Source organism: Oncorhynchus masou, chromosome 8 (genome assembly GCF_036934945.1).
Source record: "Oncorhynchus masou masou isolate Uvic2021 chromosome 8, UVic_Omas_1.1, whole genome shotgun sequence".
NCBI lineage: Eukaryota > Metazoa > Chordata > Actinopteri > Salmoniformes > Salmonidae > Oncorhynchus > Oncorhynchus masou.
In genome coordinates, this window is record NC_088219.1 from 25,298,305 (window position 1) to 25,318,759 (window position 20,455).

Genomic DNA, 20,455 nt, shown 5'->3' on the forward strand with positions numbered 1-20,455 from the left:
ACTGATCAAGGGATGCTCAGGTTGATAAAACCTAATATCAAAAGGAAAATATGAGCTTCTAGTCCAATGGCAATATTTCCAAGACAAGTGATTTTAAACCGGCAAAAGTCACTAAGTGGAGTCATCCACCTGTGAATGATATGAAATGGCATTATTGTAAAATAAGAATTTGCCTAGTTCTAAAAAAAACAAAAAACGAAATACCATTGTAAATGCATAGGTGTGGACAGCGAAATGTAAAAATGTTTGGAAAGTCAACTGCAATGCATAGGCCTGTATAACATGGAGAGTGGCCAGCAGAACGCATCGGTCTTTTTAGCGTTTTCAGGGCCATGGACAGCCAACATGCATAGCCCTCTGTTCTGGAGCACTTTCAGGACACTGGACAGCGCCTCCACATAATTTTTCTTGCTGGTGCAAACAAATCCCACACACATACTCACTAGTTATTCATTCACTCTGGGTACGGTGTACAACCATTATTCGTCATCTGGCAAGTGTGTGCTCCCTAATCCATTAGTGTGTGTGTGTGTGTCTGTGTTTGTGCGTGCGTGCACGCGCGTGTGTGTGTGTGAGAGAGAGAGATACATGCCTCGTTGGGTTTTATTCCTGTTTCATATTGCTAGGTTTCCATTGAAACAGTCACACAATGAAAGCGCGGTGGTAAGGTGCGGTGGTAATGCATAGACTCAACACTTTCCCCAGTAGTCCGATTTGGGGTTGCTTTAACGTTTGTCATGCTGTCTTATTTTGGGGGTTTTCAAAGTTGAACCTTTATAATCGTTGTTTATCAACACATAAAGGCACGACGCGGTATATCCTTCCTCCCCCACCCTTCTTTCCCCCCTCCTCTCCAGTTCGGCTCGTGTGGTTCAGTCCCACCCCCTGCCGTCTGGTATTGCCGTACTCTACAATACAAAGCTGTATTCTCAGTACCTCCCCCTAGTTTCGCTTCCTTTTGCCCTGCACTCGATCAGTCTCTGCCTACCTTCCTTGGCATCCTCACTACCACCTCTTCACCTGCGAACGACTTTCACGGATCCGAGCTCGCCCGAACCTCCCTAGAACACATCGGGATATTTCTTCTTAACTATCGAACTCCTGTTTCCCCACGGGTCGACTTGGTCACTCTGTTTATCTGTGTACTCATGCTTACCAACTTGCCGAACCGAAGGATTTCTCTCTCTTGAGCATGAGAAGGACCGCCAACTCATCCACAATTCAACATCTAAGATTGAGCTACCAGCATGCACACTGGATACATATGCTCCAGCAAAAGTTTTCGGACAGAAAACTAAAGCACCTTGGACCACATATTCCGAGCACAGGGGAGAATCAGCTTTAGGTAAGCCTGCACAAGTGTAGCTTAATTTGCGTTAAATTATATTGTTTTATATACACACTATACCAGTTATTATAGTAGCTAGAGGTTATGCTGTAGCTTATTGACAGTTATGGCGATTTTACATAGTCAACATGATAGGATATAGTGTTTTTTTTCTGGACGGATGCGTTTTTCTGCTTTATCATTGTAAAATCAGGCAGCGTGTTGTCTTATATGTAGCCTATGTGAGTTTTGTGTTTCCATGTGTCCAACCTATGTTGTTGTTATTTATCTCAAGTAACATTCACTAAATGTCCATTACTGTGGATATGAACAACGTTAGATCCCAATACCTTACATTTACATGCAAAGTGAGTTGGTGGTTCAGTGCATTAGGCGATAGGCTGAATTCTCCTCGCATATGACTGGAGACGGCATGTATGTAATGCGAGGCTGCAGAGGAGGACGAAATAATGAAAGAGCGTAATAGTGAGGGGGAGAAAGCATTGAGAATCAGTTTTCAGTCCACGCATAGTTTCTTTCACACTGACCCTCGCCTCAATGAATGGACCGTCGGAATCAGACCAGGGCACATTGAAGTTCCGGCACAGCATCATAATATGCTTGTGTATTTTGTTCTAGAAATAACGGGGTTCAGCTCAAACGTCGATTCCCATGTGGGATTATATCAACATTACTACAGTTGATTGTGCAATGTGAGTCCCTATCAGTTCATTTTACAACATACGACTTAAATACCGAAGCTTCTGAAATTCAAGACTTATGCCGCATTTCAATTGCTCACATTTCAAGCATCGTTAGTTTGTTTCTAGCGAAGTGTGGAATGGAGGCTACCAGTTTCACCCGCTGTATGGAGTGTAATGCAATGGTGAAATGCATTAATGTTTGATGTTAGTCTCACAGTTGTAAATATGCAGTAATTGGTGTGTCACTTATTTGATCTTATCCGTGAATACTTTCAAACACAGTTTAGACAGAATCCATCGTGCAAGTGTATGCGTGTGTGTATGTGTGTATAAATATAGCAAATGCGACAATATCCGGACTGTTGCCTCATGAGTCTACCTTTTCAACACAGACCTGTATGTTGGAGAGCAGCTTGATCAATAATACAAAATATGCTGATGTTAATGGCTTATTCAAATTAATTCAACAGAGCAGAAATATTATGATCAGAAAATATATGTATGTTTATGAGGTTGCACCATCGAGCCAAAGTTGCCTCTCCCTCACCTTCAAGTGAAGTTGTGTGAGTGCGCTGCTGTCGACTAACTGCTGGGGGAGCTCGTGCTCTTTTGGCCCATGTGTCATATTATCATCTTCAGGCAGGATAGTCGACTGGTGCTGATGAATACACGATTAGAAATGCAACTCCACTTTTAGTGGGCAAATCGTCTTTTAGAACTAACGACTGGATTTTATAACTAACGACGGGGACTTCTTCTTTACTTTGTGCCTTTAGATATGTGCCAATAGGTGTTCGTCATCCTTCACGTTACAGATCAATCATGTACTCTCAGTCTTACTCTCCTGAACCCATTTTAATTCCACATCAGACAAATGTAATTTCAAACAGACAGGTACAGCAATGATTGAACTAAGATACATTTTCTCTTGACATCTTCATATGAATGAAATCGTAATAACGACATATACTGTAGAGTGGGTCATTTCAACATGTTCATTTACCAAGATAAAAGTAGGGCACAGCAGCAGCAAGAACAGATTTACTGTCATTGTTAATACCAATATTGACATCATATCCATGCTGTCATGTGGTCTGTTTTGTGAACTAAGTTGAAAGTTGTCAATCGATATAGCTCTCTTCAAGTCCACTCTGAATGACATTCCATTTCTACTCTGCATTTAAAGTGCTCTTTACAATGGACACTTTCCAAGAACTGTTTTGTCAGGCAAGGCATTAACACATACATATTGACAAGTATGCCAATATGTTATATCACATTATTCTGCGATTAACATGCATGAAAAAATGTCTACAGTCACAAAACAAAGTCTTTTTTTAAATATTTCAAATGGCTAATTCAATCAGATGGCCTTTATATTTCATATATGATGGCAACATATAATCCTTTTCAAAGAGAAATGGCTCACAATCACATATGCCAAAAAGAAAATGCCTGCAGTATCTTGAGGCTACAGCTGTGTCCCATGCTTGGTGACACTGTGTTGACAAAGCCTGGGAGTACACGCTGCAGCATAATGTTTTGTGACTCCTGCTGTGCACTTCAATGATGGATTGATTGCAACCTCATGTTGCCATGATTCACAAAGGCAAATAAAGGACTACACACTAGACTACACACACACACACACACACACACACACACACACACACACACACACACACACACACACACACACACACACACACACACACACACACACACACACACACACAGAGAGAGAGGGAGAGATTAGGGTGCATAGTAGCACATTCTCCTTAAATAGATAAACTGGGAGGTAGGCAGTGGCCCATTCTCCTTATGTATGGACAAGAATATCAAATACAAGCCCTCTCAGTGCTGGAGCTAGAAGAGCTAACTGTCTCACATTGCCAAGAGGCATCAGGCTTCTCCACTATTGGCCGGACTAGCAGTGTGCGCTGGTTGCAGCTGGAGTGGCCGGAAAGGATTCCTTCCAGAGGGAATCAAAAACCTGTTTTGATGGGAGGAAAAACTACAGTGGTCAAATCAAGCCATGCGTCAGAACAACACACAACGGATGGTGAACTTCATTCCAAATTGCAGTGGTAATCATTTGACCTGCAGTTGTCCTCTGGCCTGTACTTCTCCTCTGGGGCAATCACAAGACCTAAGCAGAAATGAAGTTGCTGGATGTGTTAGTTGACGTGAGGCTACTGTAGGATTGCTTGACTAGTAACTAAATGCAAAAAAAATCTATGACCTATACGTTATGTACTCCTATATAAAATGTTATATACACTTGCCCAGAGTGCAACTGTGAGATGTGCATACTGTATCTCACCATGCACTCATATACATATATGTATTTCCTACTTACTCTATGTACTTTCCAGTACAGTAGTGAGCTAATGGGATGAGCATGCATGGCTTACCGTGCACAGCAGGGATAGTGCCCTACAGCTGAAGGAAGCCTCAAAAACCTCTCAGTGAGTCAATCAAGGCAGACATTTTTTTATTCCTGCAAAATTAATATAGACACCTCAATCAATTATTTATCAGTCAAATATGTACCTTCCGGAGGTATTCACATCCCTTGATTTTTTCCACATTTTGTTGTTACAGCCTGAATTTAAAATAGATTACATTGAGATTGTTGGTCACTGGCCGACACACAATACCCCATAATGTTAAAGTAGAATTATGTTTTTCGAAATGTTTGCAAATTGTTCAAATGTAAAGCTGAAATATATTGAGTCAATATGTATTCAACCTCTTTGTTAAGGCAAGCCTAAATAAGTTCAGGGGTAAAAAATAGTCTTAATTCACAAGTCCCATAATAAGTTGCACGGATTTGATTTTTTAATGACTATCTCATCTCTGTACCCCACACACACAATTATCTGTAAGGTCCTCAGTCGAACAGTGAATTTCAAACACAGATTCAACCACAAAGACCATGGAGGTTTTTGGCATATTGGCAGATGGGTAAGAATAAAGAAAAGCACACATTGAAAGAAGAAAACTATAGAAGAAAACTGAGGATGTATCAACAACAATACTAACATAATTGACAGAGTGAAAAGAAGGAAGCCTGTATGGAATTTAAAAAAGAAATGCAACCTGTTTGCACAAGGCACTAAAGTAATACTGGAAAATCAATAAACTTCTTGTCCTGAATACAAAATGTTATATTTGGGGCAAATTCAATACAACCCATTACTAAGTACCACGTTCCATATTTTGAAGCATAGTTGCGGCTGCATCATGTTATGGGTATGCTTGTAATCGTTAAGGACTGGGGAGTTTTTCAGGATAACAAAGGAACGTAATGGAGCTAAGCACAGGCAAAATCCTAGAGGAAAATCTGGTTCAGTCTGCTTTCCACCAGACACTGGGAGATGCATTATCCTTTCAGCCAGGAAAACCCGATGCCAAATCTAGACTGGAGTTGCTTACCAAGAAGACTGAATGTTCCTGAGTGGCCGAGTTACAGTTTTGAATTAAATCTGCTTAAAAATCTATGGCAAGACTTAAATGGTTGTCTAGCAATGATCAATCAACAATTTGACCAAGCTTGAAGAGTTGAAAAGAACAATGGGCAACTATTGTACAATCCAGGTTTGCAAAGCTCTTAGACACCTATCTAGAAAGTCTTACAGATGTAATTGCTGCCAACGGTGATTGTAATGGGTTTGATGTGAATACTTATGTAAATGAGATATTTCTGTATTCTATACATTGGCAAACATTTCTAAAAACATGTTTTCACTTTGTCATTATGGGGTATTGTGTGTAGATGGATGAAACAGATATATTTAATCCATTTTGAATTCAGGTTGTAACACAACAAAAAGTGTAATAAGTCAAGACAGATAAATACTTTCTGAAGGCAGTGTATACTGTACAGTATATGCATCTTCATCAGGGGGTGAAACCTAATGCTATGTTATACACTGGTGGTGAAGCTGAAGATTAACTGACATTATCTATCCCCACCATAGAAGACACATCTGTGTGGTTGTGAAATACCACTATTATTTCTAACCTGTAAGTGAATGTAGGTGTATAGAAATGTGTAAAATGTTGATTTGTTTGACTATTTCTTATATCATACACAAAAAAAAGAGCGTGTAATGATTCACCGGAAATCAAGACCCATACAATATTCACTGGCAGAATATCTACAAAGATGAAAACAGTAAATTAACTTCAACCATATAATTATGACAGCCTAGCCATCAATCAGACCATGCCCAAAACAACAACAACAACACAAACATGTTTACTTCAAGAAAGTCTAATGTTTGGTCAGTATAAAATAAGTGAGGATGTCCACCTAGCTACATTCTGATCATTTTATGGATAAAAAAATCCATATATAGATCAATTCACAAATGTAATCCCAATCTTTACCCAAAGGCAGGACCAAGGAAAATTTGCTTTCATTTAAGGAGAGCAAAGAACATAGCCTGAGGAACAGAAATTGACCAGATACGTTTCTGTTGAAAGACATAGTAGTCTGTACAAACTTGTGAACATGACCTTATTTTAGAGTTTGCTAAACGAATCACCACTGGATTGATGCAAATAATCATGATCATGCTGCCAGGTAGTCATAGGCTACGTTGTTGTGAACAGTTAATTGAAAAGGTTTTTGGGAAAGCCTTTCCATCTACCAGAAAACAGTTATCATTATTAGCATCATCGCTAACGGCTACACAAAGTGGTAGACAAACGCGCACACAGACAGGGGCATTCCTGCACTGCCTCTTCAGAAAGTACGAATCGCTGAAGCATTTTGTTCATGTATGATGATAATCTTGTGCAAATTAATTAATATTCTAAAAGGTTCAATACCTTTAGTTGATTTCATAAAAGTTCAATACATTATTGAATTTTGTTGAATTCTGTTTTAATGTCTGGATTCCATGATTCCACCTACATTCTCTGCATCGCATATTTTATTGGGCTCTACATTCAGAATGACTGCCTGCCAGGTTGGGAAGACTACGTTATGAGACTGCCTAAACCATCTAAACTGGAACAGACATTTCATTAACAGATGCAATAAGTCCAGATAGGATTAACAGATAGGATTACTTTAGAAAATTTGAGTAGCATAAGATTAATTAATGAATCAATCAATGTACTTGCAAACACAGATATTTTAAAAAACAATTACCTTTTTTTAACCTGTAATAGAGCATGCTATGAAATATGATAATGATAGGTGTGGTAATCATGATAACGCTGGTTATTAACACCAATGACTGTTCATTTAACACTTGAATCAACACTAGAAATGTTGCACTGAAAAATCTGCACTATCCACTGGGAACAGACGTCAATTCAATGTCTATTCCACGATGGTTCAACGTAATTTCATTGAATGACATGGAAACAACCAGAGTGTGCCGAGTGGGTAGGTAACACTGGCCAATTTGCTGTGTGCAAGATTTTGTTTGGGATCTTTTTTTTTTACTCTTGTCTTGTATAATTTGATAGTTATCTTTTAGCTTCTAATGGATTAGATTAAATTTGAATAGGAGAGAGGCTGGTCTTTTTGAAAGGCATTTTCATCATGCCATAATAACGCAGCCATTATTGAATCTAAACGGTATTAGCCTCAGGAGAGAGAATGCAATTAAAAGATAATAACGAAAAGTAAATCTTATTGCCTCTGGGTCTACATTGTTTATTGTTTCTGTTCTTCTCACATTTGTATTTGTTTTGTAGGAAAAATTCTTTTTATCTTACAGCCTACATTTTCTGTATTTAGACAACAAATTAGACAGTAGCATACCTGTTTGAAAGAATGTGTGTATTATTATTTTATTGCTAAATGTTTCACTGTCAAGATTCAAATGTTACTTTGGTCAAATCTAGGACTATACAGTGCAATGAGGCTTATTCTTGATATGCATTTTAATGAATCACTGATGGACATAGACCATTTGGATAATTACAGCATATGTCATATTGTGCTGATGACCTGATTCTACAGTTGTCGTATCTTAATTTGATCACCCTGTTGAAGGAGAACATTCCTGCAATGCAGGACATTTTTCAATTATGTGTATTTGCAGTTTAAAAAGACGTTTGAAGTTTAATTTCCACGTTGAACTTTCAGACTTGATTTTTCATTGTATCAACTCCTATAAAAATGTCAATTCATTATAATCCACACAATAATTCAAATGTCCTGTTGTCACACACTCAAATTAAGATGTAATGCATATGAAGCAACAGGTTGTTTTTTTCCACCACTGTCAAAGCTATCAGTCATGAATGAAAGCTTTATGGCTTCACAATCACTGCCAGAGATATGTATATAGGTGGCAGGGAAGTCAGGCGCAGGAGAGTCAAACGGAGTGTAAAATGGAGTATTTTAATAATGTCCAAGTAACATGCTCCATAACACTAAATAGAAAAAAGGAATATAAACAAATATGGGTACGAAGACCCGACGCGCACCTATACAATACACACTACACTGACAATAAACAATCTCTGACAAAGACATGAGGGGGAAACAGAGGGTTAAATACACAACAGGTAATGAATGGGATTGAAAACAGGTGTGTGGGAATACAAGACAAAACCAATGGAAAATGAAAAATGGATCAATGATGGCTAGAAGACCGGTGACGTCGAACGCCGAGCACCGCCCGAACAAGGAGAGGCAACGACTTCGGCAGAAGTCGTGACAATCACAAACACATTGCCATTCCTGAGACCATGTATAGTTGACAGTGTGACTTGGTATGTTGATGGGGGGCCCTATTCATGCAGGTATATATTTTCTCATTAATATAAAACATTATTATCATCATAAATCTTGCCATATAGGCCATTCATCATGATGGGCTTCGATAATAGTGATATGGAATCAATATGTTCAAAACATATTAGAGTTTTACCTTTGTAGGATGGTCAAAATTAGGGTGACTAAATCAATGGAGGCCAGAGAAAAGAAGTGGTCAAAAATCAGGAAAATAAAAACACGCCAGCTAGGCTGGATGCTGTGAGAGATCTAAGGCTGATAGGCTTGCCATTGAACTCATCATCTATTTTGTCAAATATTAATGCGAAGTTCCTGTTCTTTTTCGAAAGACTTCTCACAAAAACAAGCATATCTCCGTGAAATGTCAACGGAGCACTGAGCTATTTATTTTCAAAGCCTTTTACATTTAATTCAGCTCATGTCATGGTAATTTTGCTATGTGCGGCACACGGGAAACAACTTGGAAGACAACGACCACAAAATGTAAAATCCTATAAAGTTTCAGCGAGAAAGCTGCAGTGCTCTGTCAACAAGAGTTTGGTGCTTACTATTGGATGTATTAAATTACGAAATACCAGTTTTTGGATAGAATGAAATGTTTGAGAAAGGCCCCGCTGAAAGATTCAGAACATGAAGAATCATATTTGTCTTGGTAAAATGTATTTTATAACATAAGGAAGTGCAATGTCATTGCCAAAGCGCGTTTTCACCCACTCTGGGCAGAGTGGGTGGACACCCTACTGGATGTCCTTTGAGCCACACTACACCTCATAAATAACAAAACCTCCACCATTTGGACAAAATTAGGACCCCTTGAATATTGAGAAAAAGCCCAGAGGCCTCTGCAGACAGCAGAAGCCCAGTACCTTGGTTGCTTACGTGTTGGGTTGGATTCTATTCTCCAGTTCACCTGATGACAGGTTAGAAGTTGAGGTGGAAGAGAAGAAACTCCCCTACGGATGCTATTGGGCATCCTTACTGTAGTCTGCTGAGGCTGCTGGGATTATTAATAAACAATGGCAACCTGGTGGGGTGGAAGGGATCCTGCCAGTTGGCAACTCCTCCTCACCGTTGGTACCAGTCAGTCCCCAGTCAGTGCAGTACAGTGAGGGGGCTGGCTGCCAAGGCTGACTGGGAAATTAAAAGCTCACTAAGAAATTCCACATGTGCATCTCTCTCTCTCTCTCTCTCTCTCTCTCTCTCTCTCTCTCTCTCTCTCTCGCGCTCTCTTTCTCGCCATGCCTCGGTCGGTTGTCTTCTATCTCTGGCGAATTAGAGAATTAGCGTTGTCTTGATGCTAATCCCCCGTTTGATATGCTGCTGTCTAAACCCACGTTCCCCTCCATGTTTTTTGATAGAAAATCTCCCCCCCCCCCAAAAAAAAAACGCAAGGCCATTTGTTTTTTTTCCTTGAGATCAAATAAAGATAGGGTTCAAAGATAAATGTTCTCTCTTTAATGAGATTTACTCATCCTGCACTGTTTGGTGCTCTATCAGTGGTCTCCTTGAAACTATCCTCAGGACCATATTCTCATACGTGTATATTCTCACCACTAATTTAGTTGTGAATTGAGGATGGTGGTCTGCTTAGATGTAATTGGTGCACTATGTAGAAATAGAGGTACTTAGGCTACTCTGACTCAAGATGTTGATTCAGATTTGCCATGTGGGAGCATCTCTGTCATGGCTTTCCCAACAATTCTGAATGTCCTGACTTTGCCTGCTCACCCAGCAGACCAGCTGGCTGGTGTGTTTACGGTCATATTCAATCACTCCCTATCCCAGTCTGCTGTCCCCACATGCTTCAAGATGGCCACCATTGTTCCTCTACCAAAGAAGGCAAAGATAACTGAACTAAATGACTATCGCCCCTTGGCACTCACTTCGGTCATCATGAAGTGCTTTGAGAGAATAGTCAAGGATCATATCACCTCCACCTTACCTGCCACCCACTTCAGTTTGCATACCGCCCCAACAGGTCCACAGACGATACGATCGCCATCACATAGCACACTGCCCTATCCCATCTGGACAAGAGGATTACCCATTTAAGAATGCTGTTCATTGACTACAGCTCAGCATTCAACACCATAGTACCCTCAAAGCTCATAATTAAGCTTAAGGCCCTGGGGCTCAACCCCGCCCTGTGCAGTTGGGTTCCTGGACTTTCTGACGGGCTGACCCAGGTGGTGAAGGTAGGAAACAACATCTCCACTTCGCTGGTCCTCAACACTGCATGCCTCCAACTTAATCATCAAATTTGGAGACGACACAACAGTACCGCTCACTCATGGACTTCGGGAAACAGCAGAGGGAGCACCCCCCATCGATGGGACAGTAGTGGAGAAGGTGGAAAGTTTTAAGATCCTCGGTGTACACATCACAGACAAACTGAAATGGTCCACCCACACAGAGAGCGTGGTGAAGCAGAAGCAACAGTGCCTCTTCAACCTCAGGAGGCTGAAAAAATGGGGCTTGTCACCTAAAACCCTCACAAACTTTTACAGATGCACAATCGAGAGCATCCTGTCGGGCTGTATCACCGCCTGGTACGGCAACTACACCTCCTCAACTGCAAGGCTCTCTAGAGGGTAGTGCGGTTTGCACAACGCATCACCGGGGGCAAACTAACTGCACTCCAGGACACCTACACCACTCGATGTCACAGGAAGGCCAAAATGATCATCAAGGACAACAAACACCTGAGCCACTGCCTGTTCACACCGCTATCATCCAGAAGGCGAGGTAAGTACAGGTGCATCGAGACTGAAAAACAGCTTCTATCTCAAGGCCATCAGACTGTTAAACAGCCATCACTAACATAGAGAGGCTGCTGCCAACATACAGACCCAAATCAGTGGCCACTTTAATACTTTTGGTTAGGGCTTATAAGTAAGCATTTCACTGTAAGGTTGTACACCTGTTGTATTTGGCACACGTGACAAATAAACTTTGATTTGATTTGTAATGGATTTAATAAAGGTGTCACTTTCAATAATGCCACTTTAATAATGTTTACATATCCTACATTACTCATCTCAAATGTACATACTGTATTTCATACCATCTATTGCATCTTGTCTATGCCACACGGCCATTGCTCATCCATATGTTCATATGCACATATTCTTATTACATCTCTTTACATTTGTGTGTACAAGGTAGTTGTTGTGAATTTGTTAGATTACTTGTTAGATATTACTGCACTGTCGGAACTAGAAGCACAAGCATTTCGCTACACTCGCATAAACATCTGCTAACCATGTGTATGTGACCAATAACATTTGATTTGAAATGCGTGAAAACAGTGGGCACATACATTGTTTCCACTTAATTTCAATGAAATTACGTTGAACCAATGTGGAATAGATGTTGAATTGACCACTGTGCCCAGTGGGTAGGAATCTCTGCAATGGTTTGAGACTAGATACAGTCATTTGCTCACGTCACATCATCATTGTCGTTGTCATCATCATCATCTTCTACTTATTTTTCATTCTCTTCCTCATCACCCCACCATCATCATCATCCTCATCACTGACTGCATGCATAAGCTCTTGATCTGGTGCCATTGTTCAGCTCAGAGTTAAGCTGCCTTTTTAGCGCCTTGTAACGAGAGAAAGACTTCATAAAAAGCCACCAAATCATTCAGGCAGTCCTGAATCTACCCAACTAAACTGCAATATCAGCTATGGGGGGAAAATTGCTTGGTGCAGGGGGTTTTCGACATCGCCTGCCCGGTCCCTCACAATAACGTGTGGCCAGGTGTAGAGGGAGGAGGAGGAAAAACAAGAGGAGTCTGCTTGATTTAGCAGTAATTATAGAGAGTATTTCCTCCGTCTCCCCTCTCTCTGTGAGTGGAAGCGAGTTTCCAATTCTAAGTCCTGTCACCTCATGATCACTAACGGGTAGAAAGTACCTATTAGAGATAGGGCAAATTGCAGGGGGCTTCTCCCATGGTCCTCGTTGGGGCGCTTGGGGTGATGGTGAGGGGGAGGATGGGGAGTGAGGGGAGATGGAGGTTGAGGTGTTGAGGAGACTGTGGAAACTGTTTTTTAAACTCTGGAGACTTTTCCGAGGCAATGACTTCGACATTTGAACTCAGGGAATACATCCGTACTATTTTTTTCCCCCCACATATAAAATCTAGGGAAGGCCTGCTTTAGGAGTGTGATGTAATTTCCCTTTCCTAGAATGAGACCGTTTCTAGAGTTCAGAAAATAGACCCTCTTTTTAAGGGTGAGTGTTTCTGGTGATGTGGCTACCCTGGTTACCTTAGTAATGACAGTATCAGCAATGGCTGACGCCCACAATATTGCATTTGATTGATAGTTTTTAGGATAATATTAGACGATTGATAGAGATGCACACTTGGTCATTTTCAAGGTCTTGTTTGATCTTAAAGCCAGGGTTTCCCAAAACTCTGTCCTTGGAACCCCAAGGGGAGCACCTTCTGTTTTTTGCCCTATACACAACTGATTTAAATAATCAACTTATCATCAAGCTTGAATCATTTGAATCAGCTGTGTTGTGCTAGGGCAAAAAAATAAATAAATGTGCACCCCTTGGGGTCCCAAGGACCGAGTTTGGGAAACGCTGTCTTAAGCCAATGCTACTCAGTCATCTTTCTTTATAAGCTGGGAAAGTGCTGCTTCCAACAGCCAACTGAGTATATAGACTTAAGTGAAACAACCTCATTGTCAGTGATATCTTTTGTGTCATTATAGCAGTCTGGTACTGTGGAAAGTCATGTAGTCCTTTGTTGCTGCTGGCCAAAGAGATTCATTTTCCATACTCTCCAAATCCTCAATCCCAATCTCAACCCTCAATCTTTGTTTGCTTAGTATTGACTCAAGGCCGAATTCTAACTTCAGTGCTTTTAACTGCACTGAATTGATGGACGTTCAGATTTGTGTGAACATGTCCATATCTGAAGTTAGAATTAAGGCCATTTCGGTCGATGCCTTTTCACATCAATAGATGAATCAGTTTGCACCCATTTTGAGCCATAGGAGACATTGGGAAAATGTTGATTGAGCAGACCAACTGTGATTCATAATATGTTGTGTGCCCACCCAACTGGAGGATGATTGAATGACATAGGCTTGGGCAACCTAACTCTATCAACAGTTTTCTCCATTTGCATGTTCCCTAATTTAAAAACACATGAAATCTCCAGCCACCAAAACTATGCCAATGCATTATACAAATCAGTGTTATCGGTTGTTTCCCAGATTTGGCTTCTATTTAGGCTTACTTTGCACAACAGACAAATCCCTTCAATCATTAATTCGAGACGTTCGTCAAAACCTCAGTGCGTTTGAAATATAAATGCGATGCAGTCATTTGCGTATGGCGTGATGACTAATTCCTTCAATCATTAATTCGAGACATTCGTCAAAACCTCCGTGCAACTTGATGCATTTCCACATGAAAACTCCCCAGAACCAACAAGGGTCCCAGGCACTGAGATGGAAATGAGTCATGTTTGATGTTGTCGGGCGCTGACTGAAGACACAGAGTGTTGCAGACACACAATATCTCATGTGATTCCGTCAGCTTGGTGCTGATTTACTTCATATAGTTTAGTGCCTCATAATACGGCCCGTGCTAACTGGTGCTGTAGTTGTGTTAAACAGTGCAGCACAACATTTTGCAGGACACTGACTGCACACAGAGTGCTGTGTATTGAACCCTTGGTGTTAGTGCTCAGTCACCCATACCACTTACATGTACAGTATGAGCTGCTGCTGTGTTTGACAGGCAGAGAGAGACGCTAAGTTGATCCTCAGAGACAAGGGGCACGTAGGGACACACACAAGCTCAAATAGGCAGGCATCCATCTACTCTTGTCAAATACCCTGTCAGACATGTACACACACACACCTGGCCCTGCTCTCCATCCATATATCCCCACAGAGTGCTGTGTTGTCCTGCTGATGGAGGTAATGCTGTTCGTTGTAATGATGAAGAGGCCTGTGTATGTGAAGTCAGCTGAAGCAGGTACAGTATCCTCTCCAGGCTTTATGCAAAGTCAGCACAACAACAATGGAGGGCAGAGCAGAGGCCACGGCGTGTAGAAGTCGCTATAGTGAGCAGAAAAATGTGCAATGGAAGTTATGTTTTGATAGCTTTAGAACAGAACACATAGAAAATGTGTCTGTTGTGATATTCTATTTCATTGACCACCAACATTGACTTGTTATTTAGATTTTTGGAGTATTTCATTTTTCATCAAATCATTTTCATAACCACTGCTCCCAAGGGATATGAGGGGTGATCTGCATGAATACAGACATTTCAATAGACAGAAACTAACACTGGCTCTGGTTATGGAAGAACCTATATTCACAGAAGGCTTGTGACATAAACCAGTTATGTTATGGCACCTAGCAAGTTTGGAAAATCTGGTCCTTTAATTATTTAGAATAGACAACTTCTCCTTTCGGATGGCATGGAACATAGATTCGCCCAGCACTTGTGATGATAGATGAAGTGAGTCTCACTGTGTAGGGATTTATTACACACAGGCAGCATTACGATATGCTTACTTACAAAAATATAAACGCAACCCGTAAATTGTTAGTCCCATGTTTCATGAGCTGAAGTAAAAAGATCCCAAGAAATGTTCCATACACACCAAAAGCGTATTTCTCTCAAATTTGTTTATTTCCCTGTTAGTTAGCATTTCTCCTTTGCCAAGATAATCAATCCACCTGACAGGTGTTGCGTATCAAGAAGCTGATTAAATAGCATGATCATTACACAGGTGCACCTTGTGCTGGGTACAATAAAAGGCCACTCTAAAATGTGCAGTTTTGTCACACAACACAATGCCACAGATATCTCACCTTTTGAGGGAGCGTATAATTGGCATGCTGACTGCAGAAATTTCCACCGGAGCTTTTGACAGAGAATTTAATGTTAGTTTCTCTACCATAAGTCGCTTCTGTCAATTTAGAGCATTTGTCAGTATGTCCAACCACTCTCACAATCAGCAGTTTGCTGATGTTGTGAATATAGTGCCTCATGGCGGAGGTGGGGTTATGGTATGGGGAGGCATAAGCTACGGACAACGAAAACAATTGCATTTTATTGATGGCAATTTGAATGCACAGAGATACTTTGAAGGGATCCTGAGGCCCATTGTCGTGCCAATCATCCGCTGCCATCACCACGTTTCAGCATGATAATGCACGGACCCACGTTGCAAAAATCTGTACACAATTTCTGGAAGCTGAAAATGTCCCAGTTCTTCCATTGGTTGCATAATCACCAGCTCTTGATCGAAGTGTACGACCGCGTGTTACAGTTCCGGCCAATATCCAGCAACTTTGCACAGCCATTGAAGAGGAGTGGGACAACATTCTACAGACCACAATCAACAGCCTGATCAACCCTATGCGAAGGAGATGTGTCACGGTGCATGAGGTTAATGGTGGTCACACCAGATACTGATACAGTATCTGTATTCCCAGTCATGTCAAATCCATAGATTAGAGACTAATGAATTCATTTAAATTGACTGATTTCCTCATATGAACAGTAGCTCTGTAAAATCTTTGATATTGTTGTGTGTTGCGTGTCTATTTTTGTTCAGCGTACATATTGGAGTAAGCAATATTGTTGTTGCATGGTAAATTAACACATTAGCCCTGTGGGTATGGCTTGGGAGCTATATAAAGAGGACAACTCAGGGGAAAGATGAGCAGCAGAGCAAATATTTCAAAGGCAAGAAGTCAAGAGCACTCCATTTAAAATAAGGGGATGGTTGAATATGTCTGGTAGAAACCAATATCAAGGGCATGTTTTCACCAATGATAACCTCCAGGAACTAGGGGGGTAGAAAGAGAGAGAAAGCTTCCCCTTCCCAAAAATGCACAATCCTTTCAGTCATATCAGCCCTTAAACGTCTGCCTTGGACACCTCTACATATGCAGTGTGTTTGAGTGTGTGTTTAAGGTGTTTTGGTATGAGCACACATAGTACCCTTTCACTACCTCTCCTCAATAAGCTATTGCCTTTGATTAAGCAAAGTGCTACCTATTTGCTCTGCTTCTGTGGCTGAACACATTCAAACCACTTTCCAACTACTTTCTATCGCTTAACGCCCTCTAAAAGCCTTAGGTGGCAGTGGCACAACCAATGAATTCCATCAAACACACAAAGTCGATCCTCTCCCCACGCCCCACCTCAGTGCAAAAACACAGCGTTTAATAATCATCGGAAAACAGCGAGGCAAAGCCGTGACCTCCGTTTGTTTGCCGAGGCTATTTACAGCCGCCATGGCGCTTGTGTTTACGACTGTATCATTGAAGGCCTAGACATCATCAGAACAGAGAGATCTCATAACAATATTTTTTTCAGTTTTAATTCATTGGCAGCTCCTGTTTGCATCTGCTGTGAGACAGTGCCAAGCTGTCTCGATAGTTTCCGTCCCAAATCATAATTATTTTAATCCCCCATTCGAGTCAGGGATGATTATCATTACCAAGGGAGCCCTTGACACTAGGGTAATAACTGCACTGAAATGCATCCAGGTCTATCAGACAGAGGCGTCCAATTCTACTGGAGGCAGGAAGAAAGTAAACAGCTGAGACTGTGAGGGCCCTCATTAAAACAGCACACTGGCCAGTGAACAGAGCAGTGCTGCTACACTTTGAGAGACCACCCCACCTCATTTCAACTGCAAAAAGAGAAACAGAGATGTGCTGTAGTTTCAAACTGGTATTTGTGTGTGTTTTTAAGTATTTCTTTCTGTTTATGTGTTTGGTCTCTGACATGATATACATTTTCAAAAATGCTCAATTTCCTATGACATACACATTCATTCAAATACAATAATTGAAACTATAAATGATGTAGGACCTCACTCAAAATGGATCAATCAGCGGAGGGGGGTTAGAAGTGAAACAAGGACTCAGCCTTTGGAACTGAACAAGACAACTTTGCAATATTGATATTCCTACATCTGCTAGCCCTGATGCATAGCAGGCTCTGGGTGCTGCTGAGCTTTTTAGCTTCGCAAGGCTTCATGAAGGAGGAATTGAGATGGGAGCGTACGGCTTTTTCTCTACCATCTGCTCGGTGTCTGCAGATTCCTTCTGATTTATGGGTAGCGTCCTCTTTGCTACGCTCCCTCTGTTTTCCCTCCATTTCACCAATTTATGACGTTGAATTAAGAACAATGGAACCGTTGACCGTCCCCTTTAAAAACCCCTATACTGCCTCTCCTCAGAGCGAGACGGCGGTCGAATAGCATCCCGTAGTAGAGAGAGTCTCCTTCCAGGGAGCTCGCGAGGCACTGTATGTGTCAAGAAGTGAAATGGGGGATAAACATTGTACTGGGGCTGGAAATTAGGTCAGTAAATTCAGGCATGGCATTGCGTCGAGGGCAGAGAGTGGGTGGGTGGCGGAGGGGGAGAGCGGATCGTGGGCCCAGACAAAAATAACGCACTGCAGCGGGGACTGAACCTCGCTCGCATAGTGCCAGGGGTCTGGTCCCCTGAGAGGGAAGCAGCTGTTCCATATTCCTGTCAGGGAGACAGGAAAACAAGAGCTGACTGCAAACATGCCCTCCTTTGAAAACGTCTCAGTGAAAGGTTAGCGTTAGCCGTGGCGTGAATGAGGAAGTGCTGGTAACAACATTTTTTGGGGGGTTAGATTGTGATGCCATTAGGATTTGCTGAGGTAGGACGGTCGATGGCTGTCTCGCAACTCTTTGAGCATCACCTTGTAAACGGTTTCAGTGTGCAACAGGGATGAGGAGGAAAACAACTATGTTTTTTTAGGGGGGTCGCACTCCTGCCTCAGATTTTGAAATATAGCGAGGCGAGGCATCCATCTTTCCACATCTTTCCACACATATTTCTCTGAGACAAAAAGCTGTCCCCGTGGTTCAATTTGAGACTCGCGATACGTAGCACAGCTGCCTGACAACAACATTGCGTCACCCCCTACAGCCCAACCCAGCACCGATGGGAAGATTTAAGTGTTGTTGTACAGATACACACAATTATGATGGATCTGTCACAGCAGGGGTAGCAGGAGGCGTACTCCGCCGTTTAATTCCACAGATAATTAGAGAATTAACAACAGCGCTGCGTCTCAGTCTTGCTTTTTGAGCTTGTTTTGTTGATGTACAAGCACTTTTATTTCCTTTTTTAAACCAAGCAATGGTTTACATGAACACCCAAAAATACTTCACACACTTTGAAAGACATATACACACTCAGACACACACATGCACACACTTCGAGACAAGCACACACACACACACACACACACTTACAACACACTTCCTCAGAGACACGTACTCATGTTCTTTCCCATATCGGGCGCTCCCATTGTTACACTCTTTTTCAGTTGAGCTGGTAGAAAGGGACAGTCAGGATAACATCACTTGACATTTACATGTATGAGCACAGAACAACTCCAGTGGGTAGCAATGTCATTTGCCTCCTCTCCTGCTCAGAGTCTGATTCATGTCGGGGGTCCTATAGAGGTACTTGGAGTGTCACCTGCTCAGAGAAGGACGGCAGGGCTTCAGTGCTTCCGCATTTCATCTTACATCATTTCATTGGAGCAGTTAGGCTAGCTGCATAATCAACCTATTAAGGTGTTTTTGCTCCCTTGCTTCTCAATGGAAGGTGCGAGTAAAACAAGTGGGGATGTACGGGGAAAGCTGCGAAAGGGGATTATCATCAGTGGAACCACCGAGCAAATTAGCTAGAGCGTTTGGATGCCAATTTACAGTTTGAGAAATGATTCATCTTCATCTATAACACACACACCCGCGGTGGAAGGTGTATTGACAGATACGAAATCCCATAGACTGCAGTGCTAGCTTTTCAGGGATGTGGTAAAAGTGTCTAGCGCTGACCGAGAAGACAGAATGGTTTTGCTATGCATGTACAACTTGGGTTTTTTGCGACAGGTCACATCATGGGCTTCTCGCAGAATGAGAATTTGTTCTCCAAAAATCAGTCAGGTGTTCACTGCAGTCAGGGACAAACAGCAGCTAATGTGAAATTAGAAATACTGTAGCTTGCTGCAGTGGTGTGTTTTGCTGACAATTAGAGGCAGGACATGACTGTTTGGTATATGGCACCCTTGCTTGATTTGGCTTATTTTTGTTTCTTTGTTTTCATTTTCCATCTTTTCCTCACATGCTTCCTTTGATGAAAGAAAAAGACACAGAAAACATTGAAATCCACACAGGTGTGACAGCTCATCAAACTGTGGAATAATTGATTAAACTAGTTCTCCCATGCATGGAGAAATGGAATCGTTAAGTTGGATAGTTTGAAGTATTTTCCAGAATTGTATTTCCAAAATAGCTTCCACAGAGACAGACGATGATTAACAGTGAATGATGATCTTTTGTACATTTTTATTCCAAGTTAGGGTATCCGCTGCGCCTAATTTATCTGCATCATATACTGCGACACCTTGACCAGCCAAGCTGTTGGTCTTCCTTCCACACGCTTCAGACCTTGTTAATTACCTGGTTTTACGACAGAGCTGGTCCCTCTTTAGAAGAACTGCATAAAACCTGTCTGACGTCATCACTATTCCACTGGCGGCTCCTAGACGAGCCTCACCACTCCACAGCGGTCTCGCCTGCCCCGCACGGTGGGCGAAATGCTACTCACTCAC

General features: G+C 41.7%; 1 protein-coding gene across 1 annotated transcript in view; it reads left to right on the forward strand.

Annotated features, from left to right (window-relative positions):
• Window positions 1–977: 977 nt before the first annotated feature.
• LOC135544449 (BMP/retinoic acid-inducible neural-specific protein 1) overlaps window positions 978–20,455 on the forward strand; it is a 119,880-nt gene continuing 100,402 nt past the window's right edge. The window contains exon 1 of the mRNA XM_064972061.1: window positions 978–1,345. The gene's annotated coding sequence lies outside the window, so the exon portion shown is untranslated. The remainder of the gene's footprint in view (window positions 1,346–20,455) is intronic.